General features: G+C 35.7%; 1 pseudogene; it reads right to left on the bottom strand.

Moving 5' to 3' along the window:
* Nucleotides 1-731: 731 nt before the first annotated feature.
* The window catches only part of LOC111152869, a 41,152-nt pseudogene continuing 27,942 nt past the window's right edge, over nucleotides 732-13,941 (bottom strand).

Here is a 13,941-nt window from a genome sequence, read left to right as displayed (position 1 = left end):
ACCAAAAGTAAACAATAATTTTCGTATGCCTCCTCTGAAGTTATTTTTCTTTTGGTCCTAGATCATTAATTCTCAACATTTCACAATGCAAAAATCTTGGTCACATGCATTCCTGGACACCAGAAACAGTGTGAATAGCACAGTTTCCAGAAAGTAGTACTATTTCCAATATATGTTTGTTAAATTGGTGGACAAATAACATATCTGTTTTCCAAGTTCAGTGATTACCACCACTAATACTAGCTTTATTTCCTTTTATAGTAGATATTGATTATCCCCTATCTTGCAGGGGAGTGATTAGGTTTTGCTACATCATGTTGCAGGAACAAACGGTATGTGAATCTCAGTGATGTATAAAAATATAGGTTTCGATTCTCACAGCTGTTATATATTGACTAACCACTGCCTGCCATTTTACTTTACTTCTCTCCACTTAAAGACCCAGGCTAGATGAATAGCCATTGTCTAGGACAGTCTTGGCACAACTGGAAAGAACAATGGCAGAACTACTTGACATTTCATAAAACTTCTCAGAAATAGTACATACCATTTTCACTAGTATTACTTGGCTCCAAACTGTTACTTGGCTCAGCCTGACATCCTGTAAGGATAGACTCAGTAGGAGAGGGGATACATTGACACTAATACAATCTATTACAGTTGCCCTCTTAATTAAATATATTTGCTTTTCTTCTTACATGCATAAAATACACTCAATCTCTTCCCAAAGGTCAACCCAACTCAAAGTCCCAGTTCCAGGATATTGTGATAATCTTCACATTGTCGCTATGTGGATCCTCTTTAACTGTAGACGCATTATGTATAAAGACAATTTTTCTGTTTTCCTTCACACAAAAAAGCAAAAGTTGAACAAATCCAGAAAGCCACAATAAACACTCCTTTTCAGAGAGAACAGAGGAGCACAAGGCCATCCTTAGTACACAACAAGGCTATAGTCCCATTTTGAAAATATGAGGGCCTTATCCTAAAGGTAGGCAACATTCCTTGGTTAAACTCCAATGCTGTTCCCTGGGACTAGTTCCCAAATTCATGGTTCTCTATGGCTCTTGACTCCACCTTCTGAAAGATAATTATTCCTCTTAACCACAGATGAGAAGACACTGAAGAATATGCTATTTTGGAAGAATGAAGAGATCTTTTAACCTGCCTCCTATTTATAGAAGTTTGGGAGCATTCCAAAGGCTATTTTAAGTCTTGGACAGGACTGTCTTTTGGTTCAGCCAAGTGATTCTTTTGACAGTGATACCATCTCAAAAACGAGTTGGATGTTTATCTGCATGATTCCAGTCAGTTCTATGTATCAATAATCTCACAATTCTTTTGTCGTTGTTGTTAAGATTTTATTTATCTGAGAGAGAGAGAGGCAGAGAGAGACAGCATGAGTAGGCCAGACAGGCAGAGGGAGATGCAGACTCCCCACTGAGCCAAGAGTATGATGTGCTGCTTGATCCCCCCACCCAGATCAGAGATCATGACCTGAGCCGAAGGTAGATACTTAACCATCTGAGACACCCAGGTGCCCCCGTAACCTCACAATTCTTTGCAAGGTATGACTTCATTATAGGTTTATTATTTTTCAATTTGTAGATAGTCCCATGCATTGCTTTTCTTACGCTGGATGATGATGCTTCATTTATTTATTTATTGTAGTTACAATCTCCATTTGCTATCATGTAACTATAATACTGAACTACAGAATTTAACACTACTTACACATCTTATACTAAAGAGTATAGGAATAGTAAGGAGAGAGAACAAATTAGTAAATAGATATAAATAAATACTCATCAAATAAAGGAAGGGTGTGCATCTTCCTTAGTTCTCCTTTCTGCAGCCAGTCACATGGTCGTTATTGGTATTTACACCATTCCTCTCCCATCAGCCACCTTGCATACTTTAACCTCAGTCAGTGTCTTATCTAACAAAGTGATCTAAATCTCATTACCCGGCCAGGTGGTTCAAATTTTTTTAACTTCTTATTTTGATGTAATGCAAATTTACAGAGAAATTGCAAGAATAGTACCAAAAAGTCCCATTTATCTTTTACGCAGATTCATATTTTTGTCTCATTTACTTTCTCATTGTCTCTCTATTTATAGGTACTTATACTACATTTTTGCGAACCATTTAAGAGTTGAGCTAGAGACTTTAAGACCCTTTACCACTAAATATTTTATCAGATACTCTCTAAGAACAAGGAAATCTTCTTAGCATAATTACCAAAATTAGTAAATACCTCATTGATAAAAGACTGCTAGGTGATCCACACTTTCAATCCTCAAGTTCCCATGTCAGTATTGGTCTTGCTTCTTTGACTTTCTGTATTTTACCATAACGTTTTGCCATGACATTTCCAAGTATTATTATGTGCCCTAGAGAATTTCCTGGGTTGTAGACACCAGTCAGTATCTTAACTCTTCTCGTTGCTTGTTGGCAAAACTATTAATAGAGGTTACCTCTATGTGATGAGATGATAGTTAACGTACTTTGCTTGTGTGTGGATGTGTGTGATTTCACAAGTCTAATTTTTTCTATTGAACATGTAGTTTCAATAGAATTAGTGGAAAAGCATTTTAGAATAATCAGAATAATTCATGAGTCAAAAGTGAAGAGAACACCACATTGTAAGTATAGACATTTATCACTCCAGCTCATTGCCACTGTAGCCATCCCCTCCCAAACCATGTCTTTTCACTCCCAGTATGCTCTCTCTGGGTCACACGTCCCACCACCTGTCTCCTTTGTTTTCTTCCCCCACTCAGTCCTGTCCTCTGCCCAGATTTCTCAGGCTTAGACACTTATCAAGTGGCATTTTACTTTTCCATTCAGAAACAATATTAGTCTGGATTTTACAAAGTTACTTTACTATGAATTTAAGTTTGATCAAGTGACAAGTATTTAATGAAAATGAATTAAGCAAATACGTATTTTTGTTTCTTAAAAGAGGCTCATAAATGGCAGAGAAAAATATCTAACTTATAAATGAAAAATATCAAAAGAAAACTGCTATAACTTAATTGGTTAATTAGATTATATTATACTTCTGGATCCAAATCCTGACTTCTATACTCACTATCTATGTATGTGACTCAGGACAAGTTGCTTAATTTTTGTGCCTCACTTTTATTTTCCATGAAAATGGAATCACAATTATACCTACTAAGTGGAGAATAGAAGAAGAAAAATAAGAAGAAGGAGGAGGAGGAAGAAAGAAGTAGAAGAAGAAGGAGGAAGAGGAGGAGGAGGAGAAAAAGAAGAGGAAGAAGAAAAAGAAGAAGAAGGACGAGGAGGAGGAGAAGGAGAGGAAGAAGAGGGAGAGGGAGGGGGAGGGGAAGAAGAATATGTGAGATAACTATTGTTGGGTTTGATGACCAAAGTCACAAACCTGAGTCTTTTTAGAAATGTAAATTGGTTTGCTCAGAGCTTACTAGTACTCTTAATCACAAAACTGTTTTCTTTGGTTAAGACATCTCAACATGTTCAAGGAGGAACAATTTGAGAATTCCTTTAAAGGAGCACATGATGAAATAATTCAGAAGTGGGATACAGTGTTCCAAGAAATTGATTTAGAGTGCACAATGGTTTAAGAGCATGACAACCTCCCCTCTTCCTCCCTGGTCTCCTTCACAGGGTGAGATAAAGCTGGTGCACTGAGTCTCACGGGATCAGAGACGCTTGAGCAAGAGATGACATTAACTCTGACTTCCCACGTGCCACCATCTCTGGGACTGGACTGAAGCTTCATTTGGGGAGCCTGGGGCACTTTGTAGACACAGACACTAGTGAATGTGCAAGTCGTTTGTGATTTCAATGGTGCAGATGACGGACTAGAGGTATGTAAAGATTAAGGACAGGGCCAAGGTTTAGCTGTGATTCAGTTTATTAGGCTACTTAACTTGATCAGAGAGATTACAAAATAAATCGTTCCTATCAGCTATCCATGGGAACAGGAGATACAGAAGGATTAGTTTTAAAAATATTTTGTTTTCTCTCTTGAGATGAGCCTGACTCAGGCAGTTCTATCATGTAATAGAGTTCACTACCATGCTTCAGATAAAAAGAGACTTAATTTACAGGTCTTTTTAAATTTTTGAATTGAAATCATTCTTCAACTAACCCTATCCTTTGATCCTCAGTAATCACCCAGCCATTCGTCTTTACAGCCTTCCGAGCCTCACTTTGCTTGTTTGTGGCATTCCAGAGTGACACAGCCCAGTCTCCTCAGAACACTCGGTCTGTGGCCAGAAGGCTGCTACTCCTTTTGTTCAAACAATGTCAGAAACATTTATTTCAAGATCCAATTAAAATTCTTCTGTTTTAAAAACCCTCCAGGGAATAGTTACTCTCTGGAACTTGTTTACTTAATTCCTTTCTTAGGAGTCCCCTCATTTGTTTGAATTTGGCTTCCGACCTGCCTTTCTGGGAGCTGTGGAGGCAGAGAAGAGCATTTATTGATAGTATCTGCTGGATCGAGCAGCTTTCTCTCCTTTTCTTGATGTGCCAATTTTCTGGCTCAGAACATAAAGCCAAAGTAAAATAATATTTTCTTCTGCTCTGTTAATTTGTTTATTTTTCTTCAAATAGTATCAGATCCAAGCCCTTATATTATAGTTAGTATCTTCATTGTAAGGCAGATGATAGAGTAATGGGCAAGAAGTAGAAAATAAAAAAAGAAGTATGATTTTAAAAATAAAGTTTTAGAGGGGAAGAATAAAAGGCAGGTAGGGAGAAGGAGGGCTAGTCTCAATATTTCCCTACAAAAAATACACAAGAATAATAAAAAATACTTCCCTACAGAGTGGCCTTAATGACAAATAGATCAAAGTTGCTAACAATGGCTACACCAAAGCAGAGTGGAAACAAAACCAAAGCTTCAGGATTATTTTCAAAATCATGTTAATAATTGCTTTCACAAAGCCGCAGTAGAGCAGAAAGTAAAATCCAGACTTAATTTAATTAGTAGTAATTCCAATTAAGGCACATATAAGGAATGATGGAAACAAAAGTCATGTTTTGGCATATATTACAGATAACTTTCGCAGAAAGAACCATTGATGAATGCCAATATTTGTGAGCAAAAATGTAAGAACATATCTGCAGACAATCAAAGTGTTTCCCCACAAAATGGTTTATAATTATGAGAAAATAACTATAATAAACTAATAGTAATTAGCATATTATAATGAGACATACAAATACAATGTACTGTTTAATATCATGCAGAGAGGAGAACACAGAACCACTTCTGTGGCATTTTTGCAAAAAATACAACTTAAATATAAACATGAGAAGATATCAGAAAAGCTCTATGAGGGACAATAAATAAAATGACTGGCCAATATTCTACCAAAGTGTCAAGGTCACGAAAGACAAAAAGGTTGGGAACTGTCACAGATTTGGAGGTCTTTAAGGAGACCTGACGACTAAAAAAATGTGTGATCCTGATTGACGCCTGGACTAGAGGAAGGACATTAATGGGATAAATAATAAATCCAAATTAGGCATATAGATTAATTTCTTACTATTGTTAATATCCTGGGTCTTGATAACTGTAACATCATCCTAAAAAGACATTAGTATTTGGAGAAATTAGGTAAAGGATATATCAAAATTATTTGTAATATTTTTAACTTTTTTGTAAGTTTGAAATTATTTCAGACTGATTTTTTGTTTTTTAAAGGACTAATAGAGATATAGTCTTTATAAGCACATGTTATCTCCAATAAAATTTTGAAAGTTTAAAGATAAATTCAAGATATCCAAATAAAACTTTCAGAAAGGACCCCTTTCTTATTTTATTACTTATAAAGTAATAAAAGAGATGTTCAATTAGCACCAAATGAACCTTTTTGCTGTGAATTTACCTAAAGAAGATTATGTAGTTTATGAAGTGTCCATGGAGTTGTGATGGTCTTGGATGACACTTGGTAAGTCTTCTGTGTTTATTTTATTTTCTTCATAACATCAAATTAGAAGTTTAAGATTTTCTTTTCATTCCAGAAGAAAAGAAAATGTCGAATTTCTTCTAATTAACAACCAACCAATGTGCCACTTACCTGTCCCTTTACATTAATCTCTTCCTAAAATAGAAAACACAAACACATATCCCAAGCATTAATTTAATCCATTCATTTATGGATGGTTTATTATATAGCAATAAGATATGGATGTGAGGATGTTTTTTCTGCCTGAGACTGTAGCTATATGTCCCATTCTCACCCCATCTTTAAAATATGGATCCTAAATGTATTGTGCCAATATGCCCGGTATAAGGACTGAAATTCCCAGGCTCCCTTGAAGATCTATGTGTTAAGCGACAAATTCCTCAGAGATACAAGTAGAAACACTGCTTGCACTCTAGAAAATATCCTTAAGCCATATTCCCTTCTTCCTTCTTTGAACTAGTATATGGTGTGATTATTTGTGTTACAACCATCATCTTGAACCCTGAAGAGGAGGACTTTACCCTCAAGGTGTTAGTGTTTAGTGCTGTAAGGATAGTGAAACACTGGGATTTCAAGCAACTAGTGAACTTATTTTCCATGAGGGAAGAGTGCATATTATATTGTATTTTACTTTATAATATTTGATAAATGAAGCTGAGACTAACCAATGCGGCAGGTAATTAAACAAAGTAAGACAATAGAAAAAGCAATAATCTAGTTCAAAGAACAGTAACAAGTTTAAAATGTCATATTGGCTGGATCTCAAGATTCTCATATTCAATTATCATACAAGAGTCCTTCATTTGTCCATCTCCATCATTAGTCAAGATCCAGAAGTTAGTTGCATGACGCATATGTTCACTAATTCTTAGACGTTTACTTTGTCTAATTGTGATTGTATTTTCTATTCTTAAAACTTAATTATTTTATTATATGAGAAGTGTAGAATAATATAACAGACAATAATATAGCCAACCTAACGGAAGAAATAACAATCACAAATGCAACTGAAACATTTTATATACTCCTCCCCAATTTCTTTTTTTTTTTTTTTTTTAAAGATTTTATTTATTTATTTGACAGACAGAGTTCACAAGTAGGCAGAGAGGCAGGCAGAGAGAGAGAGAGGGAAGCAGGCTCCCCGCTGAGCAGAGAGCCCGATGCGGGACCCGATCCCAGGACCCTGAGATCATGACCTGAGCCGAAGGCAGCGGCCCAACCCACTGAGCCATCCAGGCACCCCCATCCTCCCCAATTTCTTTTTGCATTACTTCACAGTAACCACTACCATGAATTTGGGTTATTATTTTTCTTTCTTTCTTTTTTTTTAAGATTTAAAGATTTTATTTTTTTATTTAAGGGGCACCTGGGTGGCTCAGTCAGTTAAACATCTGCCTTTGGCTCAGGTCATGATCTCGGGTTTTGGGATCAAGCCCCCTATGGGGCTTCCTAATCAACAGAGAGTCTGCTTCTCTCTCTGCCCCTACCCCCCTACTTGTTCTCTCTCTTTCTCTCTCACTCAAGTAAATAAATAAAATCTTTATTTATTTTATTTTTTATTTTAAAAAATATTTCATTTATTTATTTGAGCAAGAGAAAGAACATTAGCAGCAGGGAGGGGCAGAGGAACAGGGAGCCCAGTGTGGGGCTTTATCCAAGGACTCCAGGATCATGGCCTGAACCCAAGGCATATGCTTAACCAACTGAGTCACCCAGGTGCCCCAACTTTTATTTTTATAAAATCACATTTTAGAGTTTAGCCATAGATACATATAGATGATAAATTCATAAATTTTCACTGCTCTCTAGTATTTCCCTGCACAAATATCCTAAAGTATATTATTTCATTTTATCACTGATTAATATTTTGATTTCATATTTGTGACTATTTCAAACCCTAACACTCTTATGGAAATGTGCTGCACACTATGCACATTTACTACTCAGTGAAGCCTGTCATTTCCTCCAGCCCCAGGGATTCTAAATTTTATTCTTGAGGTCTTAGAAACAGTTGGAGAGAATTGATAGGAATCTTGATTTCAGGAGTTCTGTCCTCTCATGTTGAATTTGACACAAACAATCTAATTCAGGACAAAACGCAAGAAATTTAGTATATGTAATCAAAACTTTAAACCTGGTTTGTGTGGAATATTCAAAATATCATTTTACTTTGTCTTAGTTTAGATTTTCTAATCACCCAAAATCTAAGAATGACAAAAAGGGGAAGAAGAACCGTCAGTGGATTACAATAATGATTGTGAATTACTTGTTCAGAAAGTTTTATCTTCTGGTTGCTCAATTACATGGGATCAACTAAAATTTTCTGTCATATTTGAGTAATGGTCTTTTACCTCCTTACTGTTAGTGTTTCTGAAAACCTGAACAGCGATTATGAAGTTCTAATGTAATATTGAGATGGTTTTGAAGACAGGAGAACATTTGTCATTTTTTCCGTTATCACCTGACTGAAAAACTAGACTTTCCGATTGTGGGAGTGCTGATATGGGTCAATGTGATGCAAATCCATATTTAATTTACTTTATGAAATACTTTAGGCTTTATATCTATGCTGCTTTTACTTTTCCGTACTTACCTTCTTTGGTGATATAATTGCTTTGTGTCTACTAACATTGAATTCAGTTCTTACATCAAACATTTGTGCCTTTATTCCAGATTTATCTGGAGGAGGTATAGCAAGTATTTTGCCCAAAAGTAAGGGATAAAAACCTAAGAATTAAAAAACAAAGGCAACAACAGTGGAGTTATTACTAGGCTCTTCTTAAGGTTCAATGTCATTTGCTGAATGAAAGATCTCAATCAATTTTTGAAATTTCAAATTTATCAACATCTGGTAGTAAAAGGTATGAATGCCCTCTGAAGGAAAGAGAGAAGCCACCCAGGCAAAGGGAATTAGATGGAAATAAGGGTTTTCTCTCATCTTAAAGGTACCGAAGAAAAAAGTGAACTTTTAGGTTTCTGCTCATTTGATTTTTAGTTTAGTGCTCTTAAGAGTCTTTGAATATTGCAATTAATTTCTTTTCATTTCTTCTGCAAGTTTGGTGCTGGCTGTAGAACAGATGGTGAATAGAGAAGAGCAGTAAATCCAGTATGTCTCAGGGTCCGCTCTGTGGCTCTATCTCATTCAAGCTAGACATCGCTCCTCCACCAGGAGTTTTAACTTCTTTGTGGAGTCTGGAAGTGTCCTGATTTTTAAACAGGAATAATAAAATCCTAACTTAAAAGGATACAGCACATAAAAAAAATTTCTGCATGTTCATGAGGTCTTCTGAACTCCTATCCCCAAGAGGAGGTTCAATGTGTAAGTAGAAAATATTTTAAAAGCTTTAGCAAAAGCCTTGGTACACTAAAGCCATTACAGAGTGCCTGGAATGAAATATGTACACAGGTGCAAATGCGCACACACACACACACACACACACACACACACACACACGTCTGACTTGAATTTTGATGGATAAGCCACCAAGAAAATGGGCCATTTTAAATATAATCATAATTCTCAATGTATTTTATATATTTCTCACTGTATCTACTATGTATTCTTACCATCTAGGGAAATCTATGGATCAAGTAAAAATATGTGTATTGAGGGACACCTGGGGGGCTGAGTCAGTTAAGCATCTGCCTTGGGCTCAGGTTATGATCCTGGGGTCCCGGGATTGAGCCCAATATCCCATGGGGCTCCCTGCTGAGCACAGAGTCTGCTTCTCCCTCTGCCCCTCTTCCTCCCATGTTCTCTCTTGCTTGCTCTGCTATCTGTCTCTCAAATAAGTAAAAAATAAAATGTTTAAAAATGTGTGTTGAATATGAATTTTCAAACTACATGTTTCTCCTGCATTAAATAATGCTGTTGGGAATCAAGAAAGTAGAGTTTGATATTTAAAACTGTCCTCAGAAATCTTAGGTGTTGGTTTTCATAATGGAAAGACCACCATATGTCTCTGATGCTTGTGTTTCAAAGCAATGCAGAAAGAATGGAAGATGTGAATGAAGTTAATGGGACACAGGTATGAGGCAGCCTCTAAGATGGATGAATTGATGATGTACCAGAGACCCTTCCAAAAGCCTAAATTATTACACACTTCTCTCAGCCTCCTACAGTGCTTTTTGTCCCTACATAATTCAGTGAACTGGACCATCAGGATAATTTGATATAATTAAGAACTGCATTAAATCAATGTAAATATTAAGAACTGCATTAAATCAATGTAAATATTTGTAATGGGCTGAAGTCAGTGCTTGGCAAATAGTCAGCCACATGTAAGTGTTTATAAATTAAATAATAAAATTAGATCCAGAGATCAAGCAATTAGTTTCATGTGACATTCTGAAGTTTTATTGACAGAAGGTTCTTTCTTCCAGCTAATATACATTAAAGTGCCTAAAATAGTGTTTGGCCTTTAAGGCATAGTCATATAATGGAAGAGTAGTAACTGTAAAATATTTCAAGAAAGCTATTATTTTCAGTACATTGCATTTATTTTTTATTCCTGGAATTTGTATCAATTTTTCTATTAGTTTCTTTATGGCAGGGGTATTGGTTTATTGACATTTCTGGATCCTTGATAAGTAAGAAAAATAGTCAGTGCTCAGTAAAAATAGCCTTGTATGTTATAATGTTAAAGCTGATTTGGGAGCTTGCAAATAGATTCATTTTAACTTCATTTTTTTAAAGTTTTAGTAATTTCATAAATATGGGGTTAATTGTAATTTGCATTATTAATTTTTAAAAAGCCTCACTTCCTTTTTTATACGGTGAGTTCCTTCTTTAGGAGCAATGCTGTGTGGAATAACATGATGGTGTATAAAGCGTTTGTAAATCAATGGGACTCATCATGGGCAGAGAAGGCAATTCCATACACAGAATAAGTTCCTATTCCAGTGAGAACAAAATGCAATCCTTCCAAGGTAGAACCACTTCTATCACTCAGTTCCTTATGGGTAACTCAGGTCACATGGGAACTTGGTGGCTCACAGTCAAGTGTTTAGTCTTTACTAAGGCCTAGTAGCAACCCTGGGCTATTTTTCAAAATGACAAGAGTTATTTATAAAAATGGCAGAGCATTATTCAGAAATCTTCAGATTCTTTCCTATAATTCACCAGAAGGAGCGTGCTAATGATTCCACATGTCATTGTCTACCACATATACTGGAAGCATCATTGGAGCTGTGATTCATATGGCCCAAATGTCTGAGCAAACTTCGTGGCAGCCTGGATATGCTGCATATCTTTCTCTTGGTGGGTTTTGGAGTCCCTTAAATGGATTTGAAGTGAATGTGAAGTGAATTTGAAGTGAATTTGAAGTAAATGGATTGGAGTGAATGTTCAAATGAGGTATATGTCTCCTTCAAAATCCAAGCAAGCCTTTGTTCGTGGTAGGAAAGGTGTGATCCTTCATTTTCAAAGGATATCTCAACTTGCCCTAGATAACTGAACTCCTAAAGATTCACTAAGGTAACAGCTTCCTGAAGTCTTGTGGAATTTGTTTCCTACCCTTTGATTTGCATGTGTCTTAACAACATGTCAAAAACATCTGCTACTTTCTCATTACTGTGTCCAATTATCACATTATTGCCAGTGTAATAATCCAATGTGTTGTCCTATGGAATGGAGAAGAAATATTCTGGAGACATAGATAATAACAAAGGACTGTAGAATTGTGGAAGTCCTGAAGTAAGAGAGTGAATCTATATCACTGGCCCTGCCAGCTGAAGAGAACCATTTCCAGTGGGCTTTAAGATGTACAGAATAAATAAAACATTCACTGGTTGAGAGTTTCTCAGACTTGGCAATATTGACATTTTAGTTCAGATAATTCTTTCTTGTAGGCCTGTTCTGGGCACTGTAAGGATTTTAGGAGCTTCTCTGGCCTCCAACAGTAGCAACCCTTGTCAGTTGTGACAACCCTAAGTATCTCCAGACATTGCTCAACTTTACCCAGTTGCCCTACTGGGAATATCTTATGACAAAGCTATGGTATATTTGTCTAAACTAAGAAATTAACACTGATATAATACTGTTAATTAACCTGGAGGTTTTATTCAGATTTCACCAGTTTTACCACTCATGTTCTTTTTCTGTTCCAGGACTCAATCCAGAATGCCATGTTGTATTTAGCTGTTATGTGCTAGTCTCCTCTAATCTGAAAGTCTCTTGGCCTTTCCAATCATGATTGAAAATTTTGAGGAGCAATGGAAATGGATTTTGTAGAATGGCCCTCAACTTGACTGTTTTCTGAGAATTAGAGTGAGGTTTATAGATTTGGGGGAATAATACCCGAGAGGTGAAGTGTTTTTTTCCATTGCATCATATCAGGAGGGATAAGAAATCAACAAAATTTGTTACTTGTGTTACTCTTGATTAGGTGGCTAAGTGGCTGCCATCTTTCTCCTGTAGTTACTATTTTCCCCCTTTTATACTATATTCTTCAGAAGCAAGTTACTCTGGGAAGACAGCTTAAGTTCCACTTTATAGAGACAGGATTATCAAAAACATGTGTGAACTTGTATTAAAAACCACCATAGTGATTAACAAAAATTTGGAGGGACTTACTGTAAGGTTAAGCAAATATTCTATCAATATTTTACCCATTAATTTTAACACTCACCAATTGATTTTGCTAGAAGCAGTTATTACTATGCTGTTTTAATGTTAATTTTCTAATTTCTTCATTCTCTTCTACATTTATTACTTAAATGTCTTCTCTAGGGAACATTTGTCTCTTTCCCACTTACTTACATAAGCTGTCATTAGTATCAATATGGATTCATGGATATATGTCTTATTCTTTGTATTATAAACCAGCACAGTAATTATTTATTTCATTGCAAAAATGGCACCAACTTCAGTCATTTCGAGCTCTTTCTGGTTGACTCAACTGTTTTTTTTGACATATTTCCTTCTTATTGGGAGTATGAGTGTGTGTCAGAAGGAATGGGGTCATTTCTGTACTTTCTGTCACTACAAGATCCAGACTCACTTTCTCTTTTCCTTGCATCAACTCTAAAATCAAATATTTTTTGAAGGAGCATGATTTCTGTTATTAGAGAAAAGTATGTAGAAAACAAGAGCTGGGCACATGGTATGGTCATTGCTACTTTACTGTCATTTCCTATAAACATTCTCACTGGACAGAACTAGAAAATACATGCATGTATATTAAACTGTATATACACATATATCCATATTTATTTTGTGTATAGTTTCCCTTTATGTATTATAATAAACATAGGTTAATACTGATACCTTTTACTAATTCAGTTCCACAAGATTTTTAATCTTTTTCAACACACACACACACACACACACACACACACACTTTCTTATTTGTAATTTCATACTCTGACAATTAAAACCATGGATCCCATTGCCTACAATTTATTTAAGAATTTGTTTAACTTTAGTTATATATAGTTTCAGAATTGTTAACTCATACTGCTGTGAGAAATGAATTCATCAAATAGAGTTACTGTTTATGTACTGTTCCTTTTGTCTCCCAGCCTTAGAATATCCTGTCAAAACACTGCTGACTTGAGGTCAGGCTTTTTATTCCAATCCCTGTTAATTAGATTATGCCAAACATTAGTAATACAGTTGTATTAATTTGTTTCTATCCCATCCAGGAACCCCAGAACATTCCAGGTAATTGTTGTTCACTTTGCATACAATAAAGTTTAATCTTTTTGTTATGTAATTCTATGGGTTTTGCAAAAGTCATGCACTCATTATCAGCAATACTATACAAAACAATTTTATCATCCTAAAAAACTGTTCTTTGACCCTATTTGTTGTCAAGCTCCCAAACCACAAAATGTAGATGTTTTCTCCATCTCTAGTGTATGTCCTTCAAGATGTCATTTAAATGGGATCATACAATATGCAGCCTTTTGTGTTTGACTTCATTTGCTTAGTGAATTGCAATTAATATTAATCCATATCATTTAGGTGGATACT

This window comes from Enhydra lutris, unplaced genomic scaffold, assembly GCF_002288905.1.
Source record: "Enhydra lutris kenyoni isolate GAN:26980312 unplaced genomic scaffold, ASM228890v2 scaffoldscaffold3, whole genome shotgun sequence".
Taxonomy (NCBI): Eukaryota; Metazoa; Chordata; class Mammalia; order Carnivora; family Mustelidae; genus Enhydra; species Enhydra lutris.
The sequence above is the reverse complement of the archived record's forward strand: the minus strand, read 5'-3'. Positions and strand labels throughout refer to the sequence as shown.